The following is a 23753-nucleotide window of genomic DNA, read 5'->3' as shown; positions in this document are numbered from 1 at the left end:
CGCTTTTCTCTTTGGAATGGATGAAGTTATAAAGTTGCCTTACATAAAAGCTTTGCTTGAAAGATTGGTAATCGTGCACTTTGCTACTGAATTGTCCAGTCTATTCAATCTAAAAAAAGGTTCTTCTTTTTGTTCAGCCAGGATTATCTCCTTTGCAGAGTATAACAGAAATATCTGGGTATAAAATTGAGAAATTGTTCATAAATATTATGGAAAGCTTTTTGAGCTGTTTACTAGTAGAAGTCTGATTTAGCAAACAGTAAGAATGCTTTTTTGGGTTGGGGACATTTTACTTTTTTCTTTTAACTAAATCATCCACAGTTCAAAAACAAATGATACACATTTCACAGCACTTTCACCCATGATTACAGCAGAAGGAAACAAATTGCTATTTTTAAGAGACAGTTTTAATATCTCTTACTACATTTGGAAAAGAAAAAAATAGCAGCAGTGCTATCTCCAGTAGGTAACTTATTTATCTTGCCATTTTTTCAATTTAAAATCTTTGTGGTGAACCAGCCAATGAAATGCATTATTCCATTGATAGTCTTCTAGCAGGAACAAAACTAGAGACAGCATGCATTACTGAGAAGTCAGACATATTAACACTAATTCAAAAGAAAAAAAAAAACTCTCTAGCTAGAGGTTAATAACAGAACTCGATCAAAACCAATGACATTTTTTATCAAACATTTATAAAATTGCAGTTTTAAACTCTGACCTGCTACAAATTGAATTAAAAGGTGCTGTTCTAATTCTGTCTCCTGGTACACTAAGGCATTGATATAGAAAACAGGGAGCCTGCACTGAACACACCCAGTTTACAATGTTAAAGGGAGTGTGATTCTTTCATTCTCTTAAACAACAAGGAAGCTCTTACCACTTGGCTCCTAAGTGTGGTTGCCAATTAAGGAATTGTGGTAACTGCCAATGCTGGTTTAACATTTCAACAGAGTAAATCATCAATTTCAGCTCATCAGCACCCGTCATTCTCTCAATTGACCAAATGATTATCCTTCTCCTATCAAGAGTTCACCTGCCACAACTGAAGGAAATTCTTTGTTACAAACCCTCTGGAGGCTGTGCCAGACTTCAACTTGGCAAAACTAGTTTGATTTTCAGGTTCACTGGAAAGGTGTCTGCCGTTGTTCTCAGAGGGGCTCTTGGATGAAGGTCAAATTATACTGTCTTTTTCTGATTGCCTCTCTCAAAGATTTTTTTTCTTGCTTTCTGCCATGAGAAAGAAGAAACTGTGCATGGGACACCTGTTAGACTTGTGTTTCAAGGAATTTAGCAAGGAGGGACCAGCTGGACAATTTACTCATCATGATGGGTCATTCTCAAGGTGGAGTATAAATGGTCTGGCAGTAAATGCTACCCCATACTTCTTTGGAGTGTCCAATAATTAAGCATTGGGCCTCTTCAAATCAAATCCAACTAGCTCTAAACCATAAATATATATTCATGATTTAAGGACCCCAGAGAAGGAGATTGTTCTTCAGTGGATATCTATGCATTGTCTAGATTATAAAGGCGACCTCCTCCCAGGTATCAGGTTATCAGGTTCTGATTCTGAGAGCTATTTCTCAAGTCAGTAAATTATAGATAACTGATAGTAATGCAAGAGAATTCTTGTCTATAGACATGCAAATGCTGTCCAATCCACTGGAGCTTTAATTGACCCCCACCCATAAAAACCACTTCTGCCTCCATTGATACATTTGTTTCAGTGTTCTTGTTCTATAAATGTGTTCTTTCAATTTTCTTTATAAACTTGTTACTAAGACCTGACTGGTTTTCTCATCATGAGTTGAGTATAATCTTTAATACATACTCATTTTACATCACTATGAAAGTCATGAATTTGCCTCTTTTTGGAGAATTATCCTTTAATACACACATAAATCTTAGACTAGGGATCTCCAATTTAGAGTCCAATGCTGTTGGACTCTGCCATGCTCCTTCCATTTCTCTGCCCATGCCATTTCTCTGCCTTGGATGTTCTTCCCTGTCCCCTGCTCCAGCTTCCGGACCTACTTAATTCCTAATCTTCCTTCAGATTTTGGTTCAATCATTATTTCCATAAACAAGCTTCCCCTGACCATCCCTCCTCTCAGACAGTTTCAAAACTCCCTGTTTCATGCTCTCATTGCACCACGTACCTCTACTTTGTTGCACTTAACACCATGGACAATTAGCGATCTGATTTTTCTTTTTTTTTTCTTTTTAAGATTTATGTATTTATTTGAGAGAAAGTGCACGCAAATGAGGGAATGAGAGAAGGGGTAGAGGGAGAGAGAGAGGGAGAATCTCAAGCAGACTCCCCATCTGAGCGCAGAGCTCGACACGATTGAGATCCTGACCTGAGTCCAAATCAAGAGTCGGATACTTAACCGACTGAGACACCCAGGTGCCCCTAGATCTGATTTTTCTGACTAATGTCTGTTTTCTTACTAAAATTATGTTCTTGGTGGCAGGAACCATATCTGGTTTTGTGCACCATTGTACCCACAGCTCCAGCCAGGTACCTGGTACACAGAGGGCGCAAATGTAGGCAGCATTAACATTTGCTGCATGTATCAATGGAGCAATAGATCTAGGGATCAGTGAATGGACAGAGCTATGAAGATTCTTCTTACAAATCAGAAGAGTTTGAGACCAAAGCGGACCCAAGAGAAAGAAAAGGAGAGCCTCAAGTTTGAGGCAAGTGCCAATGATTTTGGAAGATCATGAAGGTCACCTGTTACAGGGTCCAATGGTACTCCTTCAGACTTTATGAGGGCCCTAGATCAATATACAGTCTTCCTGAAATTCCTCTCCCCTCCTACAAAGGATTCTAAAATTCAAGAGAAGCTGGGTTTTCCTGGGCATTCTGAACCAGAACAAAGGCAAAGCATAAGAAGAAAACAGCTTGAGTCCTTTACGGAACAAGAACAATGGTATAGAGGAATGGTCCCTATGTTGGCAGTATCACAGGGAAATTCTAAGACATCACCTCAAATCTACTAAATCAGAAATTCTGGAAGAGAAGCTGGCCATCTGGGTATTAATAAGCCCCAGAGTTGAATCCGTTGTTGGTCAAAGTTAGAGAACTGCTAGCACAGAAATAATATGAGCCTCAAAGTCACCCAGACTCTGCTTTCTCATAGTTGTGAGGCCCAGGACAAGATACTCACACTCTCTAAGCCTGAATTTACTTATCAGGATAATAATTACACAACCTATCTCATAAGATTGTTCTGAGAAGCAAGGTGACTGACAAAATATGGATACTAATAATAACTGCTATGTATTTCTCATGAATTCTATCCTCATCATCACCATGTCCAGACTCCAAAGGCCTGGAACCCAGAGTAGGAAAAGACTGGGTAGTCCTTTTGCCTGGTACAATCAACAGAACTCGCATCAGACTCTTAGGGATGGGGTAGGAGATATTCAAATTTGTGTACCATTGCTGCCTTCTAGCTGATATCACCATTTTTGTCAGTGATTCATAATAAAATTAAATTTACCTATTGATAACAAAGTCAGATGTACTTAAAGATAAAATAAAATACAATGAAATGTTAAAAATAAGACAAAATAACTTGGCTGGATGCAGCACTTAAGAGATTCCACAACCATTCGGCACGCTAGTCGACCCGCACAGGCAACCTGAGAGGTGTTCTTTCATACAGACATGTTAGTGGATTACCCCAAGGTCACAATGTTGGTCCTTCCAAGTCATCTGAGGATCCAGAACTTGAACCCAGGTACGTGATTCCAAATTCAGTGATATTTTTTTCCTCTCCTCCCTGCCTATGCTTCTATTTTTGCTTATATTACTTTTCCAAGGAAACAGACACTCACCAGACACATTGTAGAATAAAATAAGCCTGACATTCTTCAGAGCACTTCTTGGACCCTGACATATGGTTCTTCTGGTTGTCTTTACTTATAACTTTCACATTTAAAGGAGCAGTTCATATTTTTTAAACTCCTTATTAGCAATAATGGGTCCCTTCAGATGTGTGTTATTTTTAATACAGACAATTATTTCATGCTGAACTTGAATCCATTGACACCAGCCTTTTGAAAACCCAATTTTCCAAATGTTCCCTGTAATACAGAAAGCTATGGAGCATCTTCCCTGCTCCTAAAATATGGTCACTTCTACAAATGTGACCCATTCATTCCGGCGATGAGTGTTCTCAGAGCACTTCCCCTGCCTGGCACTATGTGAAGAGGCGCTGGGCACACAGAAATGAACAGGACAGATGTGCTGCTTGCCATCCTGAGAGAGTCAGGGAATCATGCAATAAGCCAACAGATAAAGGAAGAGAGCTTCTGACTATAGTTAATGCCTCTGCAGAGGAGGCACAGGTAAGGTAAGGAAGTGGCCTGGAGAAGCCCGGGGCCGCTACTCCAGACGGGGTGGTCAGGCAAAGTCTCTCATCAGAACAAATACTTGACCCTAAAGCTTATCTTGACACGGGGCGCCAGGGTGGCTCAGTGGGTTAAAGCCTCTGCCTTCGGCTCAGGTCATGATCTCAGGGTTCTGGGATCGAGCCCCCCGTTGGGCTCTCTGCTCGGCAGGGAGCCTGCTTCCTCCTCTCTCTTTGCCTGCCTCTCTGCCTACTTGTGATCTCTGTCAAATAAACAAATAAAATCTTAAAAAAAAAAAAAAGGTTATCTTGACACAAAATAATTCAACATGAAAATCTAATACTCAGAAATATGAGCTAACAGAATGGGTGAGTTAGGAAGAAAAACCCTAGGTTGAATCCTCATGTTAAAGCAGTGGATTATCTGCTCTTTTTTTTTAATGATTTTTTTTTTTTTAGATTTTTTATTTCTTTATTTAACAGATCACAATAGGCAGAGGCTATTAGGCAGAGAGGCAGGCAGAGAGCGGGGGCGGGGGGGGGGGGGACAGGCTCCCTGCTGAGCAGAGAGTCCACTGCGGGGCTCGATCCCAGGACCCTGAGATCATGACCTGAGCCGAAGGCAGAGGCTTAACCCACTGAGCCACCCAGGCGCCCCTGGATTATCTGCTTTAACATGAGGATTCAACCCAGGGTTTTTCTTCAGCGGATTCTCCTAATATAAACACATTTTATATTCCTACCCCTATTAAATTTAGGTTACATAACATTAATATAAATAGAAAAATTGGACCCTCTTTACAAAAATTCAATTCACAATAAAATGAAATGGCAACAGTCAAAAATTAAATAATAACAACAACAACAATAATGATAATAGGTCAAGAGGTAGAAAGAAACAGAGGGGAGAAATACAACTGTTATTCAACTCTTTTTTAAGGTCCAGGTTGTGGTGCTACGTCTTTTGATATAATTTGTTTAGTCCATAAAACAATTCTGAGGTTAGGGAATATCACATTTTACAAAGAAAGAAAGCTAACTTCAGTGAGATGAGCTTATTTGCCCAAAGGTCTCTCAGCAGGGAAGCAACAGAACAGAAAATCTGCTAAAGCATAAGAGAAACATAAAAATCTGATCTTTATGTAGCAACTATATCCCACCCACTCTGCAAAGCAAGGGAGGGGGTCAGCAAACCAGGGCTCAAGGGCCAAATCTGAGCAGCCGTCTCTTTGTATGCCTGCACACTAAGAAGTGATATACACATTTTGAATCGGTTGAAAAAAATCCAGAAGAAGAATAGTTCATGACATGTTAAAGTTACACAGAAGTCAAATTTCAGTGCCCTAAATAAAAATTTCACTAGGACACAGCCACCATTCCACCATCTATGGCTGCTTTCACGCTACAAGGTGGAAAAGAATCCACAGGGTCCCAAAGCCTGTAATACTTATTACCTAGTCCTTGAGTGAAAAGGGTTGCAAAGTTGCAAGGCAGAGAAGAGAATTTACAGATATAAAAGTAACACACACCCTCGGAAAAGTTGTTTCAAATATGAGCGACAAAAACATATGCAAAAAAAGGGCCATAAAATGCCTCTGAAAGAATTTTAACCTAATGGCAATTGCCTGGGGCATTACTTTCCCATTTTCACCTGGAGTTTTCATTTTACTGGCTGGCAGTCTTGTCTGTCCTAGAGAGGAAGTCAGGAGTCAGTCTTCCAAAAGGGATTTAGCACATTTCAACCAAAGCAACAGCTGCGTTTCAGTTTGCATTCTCAGAAAGGAAGCAACACAATGTCTCCATTCCGCATTAGTTGGCTCAACTTCTGTCTTAGACAATAGCAGTTTAGTTCCAGGAATGGTTTCAAACTGTCTTTGTTGATTCCCAACTGTACTGTCTCCTCTAAATATTTTCTGGTTCAAGTGAGTATGCTCAATTATGAAAATGAATTTTATAAACAGTCCAATCTGGGTGGATAGTCAATTCGCACCATGAAGTTCAATTTTCCCAGTACAGGGGAAAATACACTTTTTCTTTTCAATCTTCAGGCAACAAGGTTGAAGGCTAGAGGCTATGTACTAAGAAAATGTCTCCAGTTTTTCCAACACTTTGTGGCAATATATAATGTGTTGGTCTCCATGCCTTCTTTGTCATTTACTTATGTATGGACATTCTCAAATTTGGGGTCATTTTGTGCTTTACAAAGGTAAACTGCAAGTTAATAGTTAGGACATATACCTTAAAGACAAAGATGGCCTTCACCTTGTAGGGAAACAAGGTTGCATTCCAATGGAAAACCATACATCCTCTACAGCACACCCTTTGGGGCAGCACATTCTAGCCTAGTTCACGGTCTTTGAGCTATTTTGCACTACCTAATTTAGGTAATGAATAGATATGTAAAGTCCATCCTGACAGTGATTTTAATTGACTTCCTTCCACACAGAAAAAAAGGTTTTGTCTCAATTTGCAATTTGTCTTTTGTTTACTCTATATAAATTTGTGTTATTTTGACTTTTTCTTCAAGTCAGTTCTAATATTTGCCTGGTTCCCTCATATCACCCAAGATTTTAAATCTTTATACCTATAGAACATTTTGTACCTAGAGGAGACTCATGATTTTGCCTTTTCCTGAAAATTATCTTTTATCAGTCTAAATGGTTGATAAGAATCTAGAATGTGTTTTTTTAAAACTTTGAATTTTGAGTGGTAATACACCTTTAATATGAATTTAGTTGTAATATTAAATTAGCTTAAACCACACAGGAAAAATGGAATGTGATGAGAAATACTCTCTTTTGGTCTCCTTTTAATGCCGTTGAATGGCATCACAAAGGCTGTAAAAGAAAAAAAAATATAGAGGGGGCAAGAAACAGGTGCAGAAGAACAAATTATTCAGACGCTTGTTAAAATGGTAGGGGAGAATTTTCAGGACTTTTTTCAGAGAAATCAGTCTCAACTCCAAATACAGCAAAGACAGCTGGAGGTTTATGGCCAAGGAACAGAGTGAGGGGGTCAGAGGATGGAAAATACTGAGAGGAGACATCAAAGGCAGGGGATTCTTGCTGAACTGGCTTAATAGGATTCATGGTAAAAACAGGCCAAGGGCTCAGAAGTCAGGGATGGGAGATAAAGAACACCATCAGACAGCTAGGGTGAACAGATATAACTTAGTAGGATTCTTGATAAAAAGGGCTGGCTGGGCCAAAGACAGGATGAGGGTCAAGGTTGAGGCCTAGTAGAGAACAAGGCCCAGAGAAGCCAAGCCTAACTACAGTTTGGTCGAGGAGAGAATCAGTGCCATAGGTGCTAGTAATGTATAAGAGGACAAACAAATTAAACAATGTTTTTAGAGTCTGGTGAAAAAGATAAATAAGGCACCTAACATGGCTAAATGACCTTGGCTTTAATTTCTAATTAAATTTTATCCCCAGGGGCGCCTGGGTGGCTCAGTGGGTTAAGCTGCTGCCTTCGGCTGAGGTCATGATCTCAGGGTCCTGGGATCGAGCCCCGCATCGGGCTCTCTGCTCAGCAGGGAGCCTGCTTCCCTCTCTCTCTCTCTCTCTCTGCCTGCCTCTCTGTCTACTTGTGATCTCTCTCTGTCAAATAAATAAATAAAATCTTTTAAAAAAAAAATAAATAAATAAATTTTATCCCCAAAAGGATCCATATGTAAATAAGCACTTTGCAGAAAAATATAAAATGTTAAATTGAATATTGCTTCAATTGTTATAATCTTATAGACTGAAAGAATAATCTGACTCCTGAAACCAATATTAACTGTATGTTAACTAACAAAATTTTTTTTAAAAAAAAGAATAATTTAACCACATGTCAACTAAAGTGTATCAAGGATTTGATAAAATATACTGAAACAGAAACTAAGCATATACTATTCACTCTATTTTCATACAAGCAAAAGATACCACTATTAACCTCCAAACTCACCACCTCCAGCCTGTAGAGTAGGAGGAGGATGGCTATCTGGGAAATCTGAACACCACCACCCACTACACTGAAACAGTATGGCAACAAATGGCAACAAGTCTTGTTTCTGCTTTCCTCAACTCTGACGGTGTAACCTGAGCATCACCTGGGAGCTGGTCAGGAATGCACAGTGTCAGGCCTCACCTACTGAGAGAGAATCTGCTCTGCAACAAGATCCCCAGATCATTTTTATGCACATTAAAGTTTGAGAAACCCTGCTCCAGAACTGTGGGGTAACATAGCTACCTCTGGAATTATTGTTAGCACATTCCTTCAATTATCCTTTTTTTTTTTTTTTAAAGATTGTATTTATTTATTTGACAAACAGAGGTCATAAGTAGGCAGAGAGTCAGGCAGAGAGGGAGGAGGAAGCAGGCTCCCCGCTGTGCAGAGAGCCCGATGCGGGGCTCGATCCCAGGACCCTGAGACCATGACCTGAGCCGAAGGCAAGACTTTAACCAACTGAGCCACCCAGGTGCCTTCAATTATCCCTTTTTTATATAACTAGAGTAGTTTCTCCTGAAACACTCAGAAGGAGAGAAAGTTTTTATTGTGACCCCAGTAGCCTTCATTTATTGCCCAGGGGTGGACCTACAGGTTCACGTAGATTACTTGGTGAACATAATGAAGGCATTAGAAGGAACAAGGTCGTTCTTCATGTACCAATATGCAATGATCTAAGAGAGGCAATATGCTAAAATAAACAGCTTTAAAAATGCAAGGGAATGGTATGTCAACTACACTAAATAAATAAATAAAATTGATTTTTTTTTTTAGATGTAAGGGAAAATAATGCAATGGCAACACAGTATATACAGTGAATTATCATTGATGTGAGGAAAAATACCTAAGTGTGGATTTGCGTAGAACCCCTCTGGAAAGACACATATGAAAGGCACAATATTTGTCTCCTGGAGGGGAGCTGAGGCATGAGGGACACAAGCAGAGGGAGGCTGACCTTCCATTGTACACTTTTTAACACTTTTTGACTTGTGTGACTGTATTATCCAATTTAAATGATTTTTTTTTATTCTAAGCATTGAAGAATATCTTAAAAGGGATCTAGTCCAGTTCCCAAGGAACAAGAAGAATCCCTTCTTCATTTTCCCTGATAGATGGTCATCGGACTGTGTCCAAACACTTTCTGTGACAGTTTCAGGGATGAGATGTCAAGTTTCTAAAATCATTCTGACACTGAGCTAAAGTCCGTGTTCCTAGAATGCAGCCCACCACCATCCCACCTCCCAACCCCTAACCCCTCGCCACTTTCGTGGGTGCTAGTTTTCTCTGCAAAACAAACTAAGCCCCTACCTGTCCCAACCTTTGTAACATTTGCAGGCTTTGAAGTGGCTTTCTTTAGCCAGGGGTCACAAACAAGCTGGCAGGGCAGGTGAGTAATGTAAATGAATGAGTAATGTAAATAATGTAAATGAATGTAGCCAGGACAACACAGGCAGTGCACCCCTCCACCTGCAGACAAGGACATGATGGGGAGTGGGGAGCATCATGGGCTTGGAGACTGAGAGAGGCAGCCACTAGTCTTTCCAGGGAAATACCGCCATAGAAGAAAGAGGGACAGATGTCGCCATATCTTTCAAGGGAATTTGGAAACTGACAAACTTATTTTAAATATTTCAGTTTCTAAAGTGCTGGCAACTACACGAATTTTTTAAAACATTGTACAGATCAAACAAAATATATGTGCAGCCAGATTGGCCTGTGGGTCACTGGTTTACACTGTGTTCTGTCATCTTCCCTCCAGGTACCATGAGAATTTGTCTTTTTGTTGCACTATGGTTAAATTTGCTAGAAAGAAAAGAAAAATTCTCTCTTCAAAAACTTAATCAGTTATATTTTGATTTGATTTTACAATTTACTAATCCATCTATTATTCCAAAAGTTTCTAGATAATTTATTTGCCAATAACTGTGCTTGCCTAAACATAATCACAGTGTGCATGTGTTTGTGTGTGTGTGTCTGTGTGTGTGTGTTGTCTCTAAAGATCTCTGATATTTATTATTATTACAATGTCTTTGGTGGCAGGAATTGCAAGATAACTCAGAAGGACAATATTTCACAGTTGAATATATGTGTACATAGCCTATTAGACCACTGGGGTTTATTTGTAAAACATTGCTCTCATTTTCCAACAAGCTTTCACTAGAAGAAAGTTTCATAGAAAAAAACACACATACGCACACACACAAATTTCCTACCACTCTACCCTCTGAGAACCTAAAGAGACTATTAGGCTGTAAAAAAGGAAATTGAGGTTTAAATTTAACACTTAAAAGTGACTCTTTTAGCAGGAGGTTTGGGCACCCAGCCAGGTTAAGGAGAAGTAGCTTTATACACACATCTTAACAGCAGCCTAATCTCTGATCTTCACTACTCCTCACTTAAAGCCCAACACCTGCTGAGTCATCACAGCTGGTGTGTCTCTTCTAACTTGTCATCTGTTTGTTGTCACCCTGTGCATTCTGCAGCGCTCTGGACTCTGTGAAACCACTTTGTTGAAACAAACAGCAATGGGAAAAGGACCCTTCTGGTGGAATCATGACCTGCACTAATTGAGAACTTGTGGGGTGACCCCACAACACTTGAATGAGGCAGATGCGGTGGGGCGAGATCCCACTCTAAAGGCTGGATGCAGAAGGTGGCCAAAGGGAAGGGTAATTGCTACCAAAACACCACCATGCATCCTCCCCTGGTAAACAGATGCAGTTTTTGCATCTCTACTTATGCTTTCGACTCTGCTTTAGGTAACCTAAAAACAGACTAGGACACTCAAGATCTTGTGGTACACACAAGATACAATTACATGGAGTAAGGTCTAACCCTAAAGTAAATACAACTGACAACACTTTCAGAGTCTCAAAACCAAGAACCACTATGATAAAATAATTTTTACAGCAGTTTTGAAAAAGGAAACATCTAATTATAGATATCATTTATGTAAGTAAAGATAATCATTTTAGATTTCTAAATAAATAGGCATGTCATTTAATATAAAGCTTCAGGAAAGGATTTCAAAACCTGTAGGATCCATCAGCATGGGCGAATGGGAGCTACACAGAGACTCTGCACTAGGGAAAAAGAAACTCAGAATTCCATCTTCATGGATTAATTGTTGGTTAATTTCCAAAGGAAAATGCTTTATTTGGCAGGTATTTTCCGTAGGAAGTGAATTTTTTGCATGCTATGGCCATGCCAAACTTTGTTTTCGGTTGCTAAGACATGGAAGTATTCTGTAAATCTCTTCCATTCATTAATTCCAGGAGATTATTTGCACACATTTCTCAGCATAGTCTGATATTTTAGACGTCTTGAAAATGTTGTATCTATATATATTAAATGGGCATTTAAGATGTCACCACAAAATTCTATGTTCCTTCTTGCAATGGGGTGCTTAAGAGGGTCCCACCATCTAAATTGGCCTATTGATGAGTCTTTGAGAGCAGTAGAGGTTGGAGGGAGGGAGCTGGGTCCCCGTCCTGGTGAACATACTGCATGATCTTGTGGAAACCACAAAAGCACATCTTCCTATGCTTGCATTTCTGCATCTGTTATGGGGAGAAGAGACCTGGATTCTAATGCGGCTGCTGTGCAACTCACAGGAAAGGATGAGAAAACAATAAAGGACACGACAGAGGTAAGGTTACATACTGTTAATGTGGGAGGAAGATGAAAGAAGAATGAGGGGGTAATGCATAAACACTTTGTAGTCTGTTACACAGAGCACATATTTAAAGAAAAAAAAGCAAACACAAATAATTAAAAGTAGTTCAAGCAGTTTGAAAGTATATTGTCTTAAAGAAATGTCATTGAGTAAAATATTCCTAAGCCACCACTAACGTTCCTAACACCTCTCTGTGTCCATCTCTGCCACTCTCACTCTGCACCCCGTTCCATCAAAGGCACCAAACAGCTCTAGAAAATCTTTCATTAAATAATGAGCACCTGCCAGGTACCAGAGACTTAGCTTGATCTTATGACTTAGGTAACTAATCTAAGTTCCCAAATTAGTGGGATTTTGATGTCTCCTGGAACCGCAAAGATAAAGCAGGAGCCAAGGTCCCTTTTCATCTCTGTGTAAGCCAATTATAGCTGACAAATACTAGCATCGCAGAGTGTTTAACAAAGTGACTGGTGACAAATGCTCAGTTAAGTGACAAATGTACCAACCGGAAATGTTGACTTGGGTTTTAGGTTTCTGTAGGTCTCGAAGCATTCAGGCCAAGGACTGAAACTCCCGCCTGAACAGCTATCTTCAGAGTGTGAGCATGTGAGGCCACTAGTGTGACAAAGACAAGAGTGTACACTTGGACCCGTCAAATAACGATCAGTGATCCATGCCCCACAGATGGTTGGCCAGTGCTGCAATCACCTGATTCCAAAGATAGCATATAGAGTTACACAGATGTCAAGTCTCGATGTCACTCTGCCGCCAGGGAGTTTACTGTGTGTCATATAAAGAAGTCAACACCTCAGAAAACATCTTTCTAGAAACATCAATTCCTCCTTTTTTTAATATATTTTCTAATGAATTTTTTCCCTGCAACAATTTCTTCTCAGAGGCTACATATCCTGAAATAATTCTACCTTTTGAGAACTCCCTTTAAGGCTTTAAACTTTATAAAAATCTTTCTTTTCCAGTTCACTTAAGAATCTGTAATATCTGCCTTGAGGTTGACTTGGTTTCAATTTATTCGAACTGGAAGTCTTCCTCAGCTTGCTAGTTATCATCCACCCAGGTATAGTCTCATGGACTCAACAGCATATTCAAATAGGCAGAAAAGGAATAACAGGCTGCTGATGCAGCTTAATCTTCAGGGCTCCTGCTGCATGGGGCCCTGGGGTGCTGGGAGTTGCTGAGAGTCACTGGTCTAAGTGGGAGGAGACATCAAGAAGCATTCCTATTTAAAGATTTTCTGGGAGAGAGATCGTGAAAGGAAAGGAACCAAATCATTGAACTGAAATGTTGAAATAGAGACTTACCTTTGTATCTAATTTGTATTCACAAATTTTTATTCTTTTTCTTTTTTCTTTTTTTACTGGGGAGCAGGGCAGTGGGAGAGAGAGAATCGTGGAGCCCGCTGTGGGGCTCAGTCCCATGACTCTGAGACCATGACCTGAGCTGAAATCCAGAGTCAGACGCTTAACTGACTGAGCCATCCAGGTGCCCCTATTCTTTTTCTTAAAGAGGACCGCCCTCACTCCAAATAGTATAAGCTTCTGACCTCACAAAACCTGAGAAGACTGTCCTGATACAGAAGAAGGTGTGTCAAAGTACTTCTCTTTTTTTAATTTTTTTAAAGATTTTATTTATTTATTTGACAGAGAAAAACACAGCGAGAGAGGGAACACAAGCAGGGGGAGTGGGAGAGGGAGAAGCACACTTCTTATCCAGCAGGTAGCCTGATGCAGGGCTTGATCCTAGGACCCCAGGATCATGACCTGAGCCAAAGGCAGATGCTCAACGACTGAGCCATTCCGGTGCCCCTCAAAGTACTTCTCTAACTGTATTCTCCTTTGCTCAAGCATTCAATCTGTGAGAAAACTCTAGGTCTTTAAAAACAAAATAAAGGCAAGGGAGATAGTGAGAAGTGATTTTATTTTTATTTTTTTATTTTTTTGAGAAGTGATTTTAAATGTACACCTTTAAGACAGCTGATTTTCGTTGCTGTATTTTCCAACACCTGAATATAAAGTAAAATAAAACCTATAGAACTTTTTGGCTTTTTGACATTTCTTCCCCATAATCTAAAACTTTTAAATGGATGAGACATCAGGATTCTCAGAAGGACTGTATAATTACTCTTCCCCACAACATCAGGCCTAAGTGGATTTTTTTTAATGTTTAGACTAGTGAACATAAAAAAGCAAACATTTCTCACATGACTGATAAGTTTGCCTTTAACAAAACAACCCTGACCAAAACTTATTAGGAACCAGATCAGCAGCCCCACTGGACTCTGAAGCAATGTAATTGGGTAGTCCAACACTACATTTTGTCAGAAAACTCTGACAACCTAATAACCAGATTGTCATCAGATAGACGTTGAAAAATGATACTGCATTTGTTCCAGCATTAAAAATACCGCTGCTTCCTGGGGTTTTTTGTTCTGTACAAAAATTTTTAAAAAGCTATGAGAGATGCATCCTGTTAGTCTAGATGGTGTTTAAATGGGTCTGCTCCGGTTGACGGATGGTGTAGGGTACTGTTCTGTTTTGTTTTTTAAATAGATACACATATTTATTTAAAGTTTAAGGATGAATTACTCTAAGGATCACCTGCCTGGTTTGGATCATTAAAGCATTATGTGTTAAAAGGAAAAATACAGAAGGGAATGCTTATAGCAATACTAACTGGCAATTAGGAAGCATTTAGGTTGTGCCAGGCACCGTGTTCACTTCTCTGTGTTCTTGGACTCCTCCCAGTAACCATCAGTGAGAGGTGGAGCTGGTACTTTCAGAGGAGGAAAGGCAACTTAGTCAAGGCTCAGAAACCCACTTCCACACCCAAGGACACTATCCCCACGCTCTTACACACTGCAGTGTGCCGCTGAGGAGGGAGTGTTCAATTTGGTTTTGATAGGGGTGGGGGAGGGGTATGGGGTGAGACATGGTCTTTTCAAGAAAATCATTACATGGGACGCCTGGGTGGCTCAGTAAGTTAAGCGTCTGCCTTCAGCTCAGGTCATGATCCCAGGGTCCTGGTCTCCCTGTTCATCAGGGATCCTGCTTCTCCTCTTGGCCTCTGCCCCTCCCTCCTGCTCATGCTCTCTCACGTGCTCTCTCCCTCTGTCTCAGATAAATAAATAAATAATTAAATCAAAAAGAAGATCAGTACATAGTTGGCCTCCCAGAAGAGAGTAATCCAGCAGGCAGTCTGACCTCTGAGCCAAATCTTATGTATCATATGACAGTGGAAGAGAAAATGTTAGAGATTCTTCAAATAGATATGCAATTAAATACAGAAGGATAGAAATATTAAGATATAGCCTTAGGTTTAAAAGTACTTTAATTAGTCAATTATAAGAAGTTATCCACTAACCTGTACAAGAATAAACCTCAGGGAGTACATTTCTAAGATGACCTTTGAAACCCTAATACCCAAAAATTTTACAGTATTATCTATTAAGATATAAATGAGTTATTCCATGTAAAACACTGTCAAATTTGCACATGCAAATTGTGTAGCTGAACTAGCCATAATAATTAAATGACACCAATTTTTTTTCCAGAGCACATTAAAATACACCAGACTACTTGAATGGCCAGTCAACCAACCCAACATTCTAGTTGCAAGGCACTTTAAAGTTTCCAAAGTATTTTCCCACCCTACAACTTTAATTGACACCCAGAAGCCTACATTATTTCTTAAAATTAACCACACACACACAAAAAAAAAAAAATCACTCCAAATTTACAAACATAATGTTGAACAAAAGATGCCACACACAAATAAGGTTATTCTGTATGATTCCATTTACATAGAAGTCAAAACCATGGCAAAAACCAGTTTGTAATGTTAGAGTCAAGATAATGGTGGCCTGGGCTAGGAGCAGAGTAGATGGCATGAGAGGGTCATGTCCTGTATTTTATTCTGGATGCTAGTTCCTTGGGCATGAACGTTATAAAAATTCATCAATGTGTACACTATAGATCTGCAAGTGTACAAATCCTGTATGTTATACTTCTATAAAAAGTTGACATAAAACAATCAATCTCTTCCTTTGGCAGTTTGCCAGCTAAACCAAGACAAAAAAATATACTGTGGGGGCTCCTGGGTGACTCAGTGGGTTAAAGCCTCTGCCTTCGGCTCAGGTCATGATCCCAGAGTCCTGGGATCGAGCCCCGCACCGGGCTCTCTGCTCCACAGGGAGCCTGCTTCCTCCTCTCTCTCTGCCTGCCTCTCTGTCTAGTTGTGATTTCTCGCTGTCAAATAAATAAAATATTTAAAATATATATATACTGTGGGCAAGAAGGTAGACAGTCTGAAAATACACAGAAGTTTGACTTTGCCAACTACAGAGCTGCTGATAGTCTCATTAGAACCTCTTGGCATTCCTTTCCCTCACAGCATCAAACAATTCATATAGCAATTCACTATATTAATTCCTGTAATGAAAGTGTGTGGGAGGGGCGGGTGTTGTAGTCAATCATGATGGTGACCTACAATTTCCAGAAAATGTTTGCTGGGATTTAGGCCTCTGAGGCTTTAGCAAGTAGATGTAGAGCAATCCTGTGGTAAATTTTCATATGACAGCTCATTAACAATGCATTTAAGATGTAAACACTTGACACATTTTTAGAAACACCGGTGCTGATTAGGTTCATTTCACTTTACCGGAAGTCAAAGATAATATGTTAAATAGATTTTTCACTTTTACCCCCCTAACCATCAATAACATTAAAGAATAGGTTAACTCTAGCTTTGTTCCCTGCTTCCATAAAATATGAAACATCCAGAAAATGACAGTCCTCCAGTTTCTCTCATCCAATCAGTTTCCAGCATTTAGGGAGCAAAGATCTCAAGTGTGTTTTGCTTATCTACCATGATTAAACACCAAGGTTGAGTTTATGTAGCTGTCTGGATAAAACTCATGCTATTGCAAGAAATAACAGTTGATTTGGACACAAAAAGTATCATGCAACATATTACGGGATTCATTTACCCGGTTTTTACTTAAAGCTAGACCACAGGAACTATAGAGCAGAGATGTTATCAGTGATGCTAACAGCTATATGCCCAGCCCCCAGCAGAGTTACAGAAAGCTGATTACTGAATGAGTCACTTCACTGATCCTCACGCCAAGCCGGGGACAGTGAATAATAGTTGTCATTTTAAGTTTGAGTTTCTTTAAGTTACCAAGATAATATTTTTGCAAGATATATGCATTTCTTTCTCTCTTTTTTTGTAAATAAAGTTTTATTGGAACACAGGAACATCCACTCACATATTAGATATATACATTTCAAGTAAATATATCTCCACCATTTTTTGAAATTTGGGTTATTTTCCCTTGCTCATACTTAATTTAAGAAAAATGAACACTACTAAGTTAAAATGATATTCTTAGCTTTACAAAACATCTATTGATGACAGAGTAGTCTAATTGTGAAAGCAATTAATTGTTCCTTGTCAACAGAAAGAACTGGGCTCCCAAAACTAGATTAAAAACCCAACGAAATAATGACTAACAATAGTAATAGTTATACTATTTACTATTTACTTTTTCTTTTCTGTCTCTTGCTCATCAACCATTAGTAGACTCTAACAAATAAATAGATACATACTACAGAAACACCAATATTTGTCTCTACCAAAAGGATAAACAATAACTTTGTGTAGTAACAGCCTCTCCAACGCATTTAGAATATGACGTTAAAACAGACCTTTAGAGTAAGTGTTCCTTCTACTACCTCCAAGAAGTACCCCCCAAAAAACAAATACATTGTCTGACAGGGGGGGAAAATAATCCAAACCACAAGCTAGAAAGAAGCCCAAGATGTCACCTGGCCTGTCATGTGCACATTATCAGCAAATTCATTTCACTCCACCAGCACAGGCTGCTCTGACTCCCCAGGGTCCCCTTTCTTGGCTCTACCTCAAGAAAGACGCACATGAAAGACCAAAAAACCCTGCCACATAGTCTAATACTAGCAAGCCCCTGAATTCTGACACATCAAGCTCACTGAAAACTTGCAGTAGCTTATTCTCTGTCCTAGCCTAATTACTATTTCAGAGAACAATCTCCCCTTTTTTGACAATTTTTCCTGTCCCTTGTTTAAAATGGTTGAGGAGCAGATTCAGGGGCTATTTTTGGTACATGAAATAAATATTCCATTTATTCTATTGCATTTCTGTTATATTGTATGATCAGGTGGTTGCTACTCTTCATTCTGGCTCCTCTAGATACCACGTCTACATACTCTAACCTGCATTAGTCCCTGCTTACATGAGCATTTAATGAAAAACCCCATGGCCACATACCTCATAGTTGCAGCAAATTGGACATTACAAAGGAAGAATCACTTCCTCTAAAGTGTAACCATTAACTAAAAGAAAAGCCTGATGTGACATGAGCTGTCTATGACACGAGACATCTGTAACACTGATAAATTACAACCCTAGAGGGTGAACTAGGTACCTAGGAAGTATAAGATCTCAGAGGCATGCTCTCGGCCCTGATCAATTAAATTCTCTTCCTATGCGACAAAACACACATATTCCACAGTTAAAGGCAGAGACTTTGAAATGCAAATACACACAGGTAAATTGTTCTAAAACTTCATGACTCTTATATCTGTGAACCAATGTTCTAACATTAATACAATACTTTTTTAATTGACTCAACTTTGCTAACTGAAATTTTTGGAAAGACAATTTTAGGGGCCACCTGGGTGGCTCATTTGGGTAAGCATCTGCCTTTGTCTCAGGTCATGATCCCAGGACCCTGGGATCAAGCCCCGTGTCAGGTTCCCTGCTCACCTACCCCACCCCTGTTTGTGCATTCTCTTTCTCTCTTTCAAATAAATCAATAAAATCTTTCTTTAAAAAAGATAATTTTATGTTGCCACTGTAAATATTCAGTATCATTAGTATACAGTCAATATCACTTGCCATATTTTAGAAATAGAAAAGTATCCATCCAACATCATCTCATGTACTACCTGAAATACTGTAATAAATTATTGGTTTAAATTCACATAAAGAGTACTAAATGAGTGATATCCAAATTCTCAACACTCCTGCAGCGTGTGCTCTGACTAAATCAGGAAAGACCGCCAAAAAGAGTTAGGAAGGGCACTGAGAACCGGAAGAAGCCATGTGTGAAGGCTGCATGCTTGGGGTGTTGTGGGGTGCATGTCATAAGCTATATGAAATACGAGTACAAAGGAGCAGGCTGTCGCCCTCTGCGCAATTATTTGTGTCAGGGGGTGTCCCTGCATCTGTGTCATAGCGGAAGTCCACTGTACTGCTTGATATGAAGGTCTTTCTCCACTTCTATGCACCAGCTCTTTCACACATCTGAGCTCACAAATTACCCATCACAAAGAAATCGCATGCTGTTAATAGGTCTCTTCATTGTGGCTGACAGTGCAGAACAAATGCCAGTCCTGTGCTGAGACCAAATTTCTGGAATACTAACAGGGGTTCCCAATAGGAGGAGACACATTACCTAGAGGTCACCCCAATAACTCTTGGAGTGAGTTCCTGAATTCTGCTTGCTTCGTGCCATATTCACCCAAGTGCCGTAGGTTCTAGCTCTAGTGGCTATCTTCTCTCCAATCAGATTCTCAGTTCTCTGATCATCTTTCCATTGCTCTTAACACCTAGCTTTCAGCAAAACAGGTGCCTAATTTATAGAAAAAGCAAGTGAGTGAATCTGAATGCATCAACCATAAATGAACAAACAAACGGATGAATGAATGAATGAAAATTAATTAGCTTTGCCAAAAGGAGCACCTGAATGCCCAAGTTATCCCAACCTGTCCAAAAATATCAAGAATGTAGCAAAAATCCCATCAGTATGCCTTTTGGAGAAATAAGTTCCCCTTCCTTTGCCCTAGGTGAACAAGGATCTGCTGTATTCTCTCTTCTCAGTGCCCCCTTCTTACAAGCTACGCAATCTTGGTAAAGTTAGTTAACTTCTCTGAACTTCAGTTCCCTCATCTGTTAAATTCTGAAGAAAAACATCTGCCCCACGAGTAGTGATAAAAATTAAATCAGAGAATTAAAGAAAATTGACTACCATATTGCCCAGAGGATGTGGTAGGCCAAAGATGCTGGCAACATTTTTGAACCAGATCACAATACCAAGATAAACTATCAACGGCATAATGGTTTCATGTCTTGTTAAGTGTAACACCCACATGCTTTCATTCACTGTCCTGATACCTCTCTGGTTTGCCAGTGTTAAAAACAAAACCACAGGCTTCGAATGGCATCACTTAGGTTAAGGCCCAAGTCAGTAAGCCATGACTTAAGACCTAACCTAACTGCAGTTTCAACGTCCAGAGAACATAACGTTTACCCAGTCAATGTGGGAATTTCCTGGTCAGCCCCAGAAAGGTTACGGACAGACCCCTTCCATTCCCCTTAAGAGGGCAACCTCACCTAAAACAATGAATTCTGTGCTAATGATTTCCTTCCCCCTCCCCGCACCTCTCTACCTTCAAAATCCTTTCCTCCACCGTATGTAGCCCTTTGGAGCTCCCCTCCACTTGATAGCTGGGAGGCTGCCCGATTCTTGAATGGTTTAATAAAGCCAATTAGATTTTTTTTTTATTTACTTGGTTGAATTTTTGTTTTTTTAACACCAGTATCAGAGTATGATGTTTTTAATGCTCAAAGAAAATGGAGATTAGCAGGTCCCACTGGCATACACAGAAAGAGCATCACGTACGGTCTTCATAAACGCACCTTACCAAATGTATCCTGGGTTGAGGATGGCCACAATTCCCTCCCATTGTGAAGCCCCCTGCACGTTTCTCTTCTTTCTTGCTCTGAATCCCCTATGCTTATAATGCGCAGACAGCATCCCTCCTTTCTAAATCAGAAGGATAAGCACCTGCCGCCGCAGGAGGGGAAGGTTAGGATCTGATGCCTGTAATATTTTCCAGACAGAGAACACTCTCCCGATGCCTCTACCCAGGAGATGGTAAACAACTCTGACATCTCAGCTGTTGCCCCTCCAAGCAGATTCACACACCTCTTGGCTAACACCCCTTTCGGGCAGGCATCTAATCATGTTTACAGTTATTCATTATGACTGGCTATACACAGAGAGTGCCTTTGGTGTCCAACCGAATGGCCCTGTAGACCCCTAGCCCGAGAGAGCCGGAAGATACAGACATACATTAAATAAGACACAGGCAGAAACATAGCATCCACGTCTGTGCAAGGGAAAGAGAGTGAAGCCGACCTGCTAGTCTCCTCCAGAGCTCTAGTGTGGGGAGGCCCAAGGCAAGCAGAGCGGGATCAAGAAAATCTGAGTTGCTTTGGGACCAGAAAGCTTGCCAGGAAGCTTCTGTGGGTGTCTGCAAGCAAATATGCCAGCAAGAAAAAAGATGAACTGTTTTGCAGGGGAATCATCTTGAACTAGAAGGACGAATGTGCAACGGTAAGTGCCAAGGTGTGTTCCTGAACCTCTGAGCTAGTGCACATCCAGTGTAGTTTCCACGCAGCTCTCCACGGAAGAACTGCTCCAAGAACACGAGGTGGAGAAGTGCCTTTCGCATCTGCAATAATCTAAACGGGGAGTCATAGCGGGGGAAGGCGGACATAATGACACGAAGAGTCAGCCTCCAGTCCTCAGAATCCACCGTCATGAATGCTCTGTATTTAAACAAGGCGAACTTGCATTTCCTCAAAAGGCATTTAGACACAGTCACATAACTGGGAGTGAGTCTAAAAACTCTAGAGAGAGTGGCACATTTCCCCACTGACACAGCTGTATTGAAAAATCAACCCATGGCTCTAAGGGAAATGAGAAAACACAACTGGTGATTTCTAGCAAGGCATCCAATCTTCATTTTTGTGATCCTTCAATTCTCAGTTCAAGTATAAACAGACATTTTTTTTTTTCCCCTGAAGTAGGAAAAGGATTAAGTAGGCAGGACGCTTTCTGAGTTCTGTGTAGCATATGTTCATAAGCTTTCCTTTTGTAGCACTTATGGATTCATTCTGGAGTAGGGTTAAGCTGGAGCAAAGCAATTTGGCATGCTTGCATTTGCTTTATCGGGAGAAGCAAGTGCCGTCGGCAGGGGCCACCCTGACCTGAGCTGCAAAGAAGTTTCCTGGAACCCTGAGGGGGATGCTGATTATTTTCCTTACAGGGATGCTCAAGCTGAGCCTCCTCCCTGCAAAACAGAAAATGAGCTTCATGCAAATCACCCTCTGGAAAGTGGTGGCCTGGGGGACAAGAGTGATCATTATCACAGAAACTTAATTTCTGACCAACTTCAACGATCACCCCTCAGTATCTGCACAGCCACACAACCTCGGGGTCAGCATCCCAATCCGTCCCAGCCTAAGGAGCACATTCAGTGACAGATGTGATTTCCCAGTCTGTACACCAGCTTCTATAGGCTACATCCCCATGGCAGAATCCAGGGCCGTGCTTAATGAGGATATAGTAGAAGAATTTGTAATGTTCACCAGGAAAAAAATTTTTTTTAAGATTTTATTTATTTATTTGTCAGAGAGAGAGAGAGAGTGAGCAAAGGCAGACAGAGTGGCAAAGGGAGAAGCAGGCTCCCTGCGATGCAAGGAGTCCGATGCGGGACTTGATCCCAGGACTGCTGGGATCTTGACCTGAGCCGAAGGCAGCCGCTTAACCAACTGAGCCACCCAGGCATCCCCTCACCATGCAAATTTAAGAAGCAATACTTATCAATTTTTTTAGGGGAAAGAGCAGTACATACATTTTTTTTTTTTTTAAGTGTATCTACAAAGAAAATGGACTGAAAAGAAAGACCCCGAAATGCCATAGGTGGTCGTCTCTGGGCAGTAGGATCTCCAACAATCTCGACTTTCTTCTCTTTTAGGGATCCATTTCCCAAATAAACTAAAATGCAAGTGTATTCTTTTTGTAATATGAATAAAGTGATTATAAAGTAGTTTAAAGATACAGACTGGCATTTACAAAAAAGTTTTTCATCTGCAAAACAGAGAAGCATTCCATTCAAAGTAATATAATTGACCTGCACCAGGGGCGCCTGGGTGGCTCAGTGGGTTAAGCCGCTGCCTTCGGCTCAGGTCGTGGTCTCAGGGTCCTGGGATCGAGCCCCGCACCGGGCTCTCTGCTCAGCAGGGAGCCTGCTTCTCTCCCTCTCACTCTCTGCCTACTTGTGATCTCTGTCAAAGAAAGAAAGAAAGAAAGAACTACCAGATCTCATGGTCCACTCTGCTATTCTCACCATCACTAACCGCTTGGTAAGCACCTGCTATGTGCCCTGCCCAGCAATAGGCATCAGTACTCAACTAAGTAACTCAGGTAATAATTAAATTATTTACATCATTGGGGCCCTCCCAGAGTTGTTTAAGTTGGAAAACCTGAAAAACAGCATTCAACAAGGGGATTAACCCATCCACCTGCCCTATACAGCACCTTGTCAGAGAATCTCTCCCAGTCATGGGATTAAGTAGAAATAAGTAGGTCTTGGGCCCAGACCAAAGCTGACTCCAGCAAGTGCGAGCACCTGACCTAGCTCAAGCTCCTCAGATACTTGCTCCCAGGGAAGAGAAGCTGGAGTGATTCCTATCAGTCTCTGTCCACCCCTTAAAAGGGATGAGGGAGCAGCGGGGATAGTCAAGGTGGACCGGCTACACAGAGCAGAGCAGCAAGTATGTAGGGAGAAGTGGTGGGAGAGGATGTGCAGCCCGAGTCA

The 23753-nt window shown here is 40.6% G+C and overlaps 1 long non-coding RNA gene across 2 annotated transcripts in view; it reads right to left on the bottom strand.

The window, feature by feature from the left end:
• Positions 1-23753, bottom strand: part of LOC125078288 (uncharacterized) — a 79842-nt gene that overhangs the window by 6996 nt on the left and 49093 nt on the right. Inside the window, exon 3 of one of the 2 annotated variants that reach the window (XR_007120848.1) lies at positions 21692-22223. The exons of the other annotated variant lie outside the window; for it this stretch is intronic. This is a non-coding gene — a long non-coding RNA (uncharacterized LOC125078288). Of the gene's footprint in view, positions 1-21691; positions 22224-23753 lie in introns of those variants that run through there. 2 annotated transcript variants of the gene reach the window in all.

Source organism: Lutra lutra, chromosome 1, assembly GCF_902655055.1.
Source record: "Lutra lutra chromosome 1, mLutLut1.2, whole genome shotgun sequence".
Lineage (NCBI taxonomy): Eukaryota > Metazoa > Chordata > Mammalia > Carnivora > Mustelidae > Lutra > Lutra lutra.
Note: the sequence above shows the minus strand (reverse complement) of the source record. Positions and strands in the feature narration are given on the sequence as shown.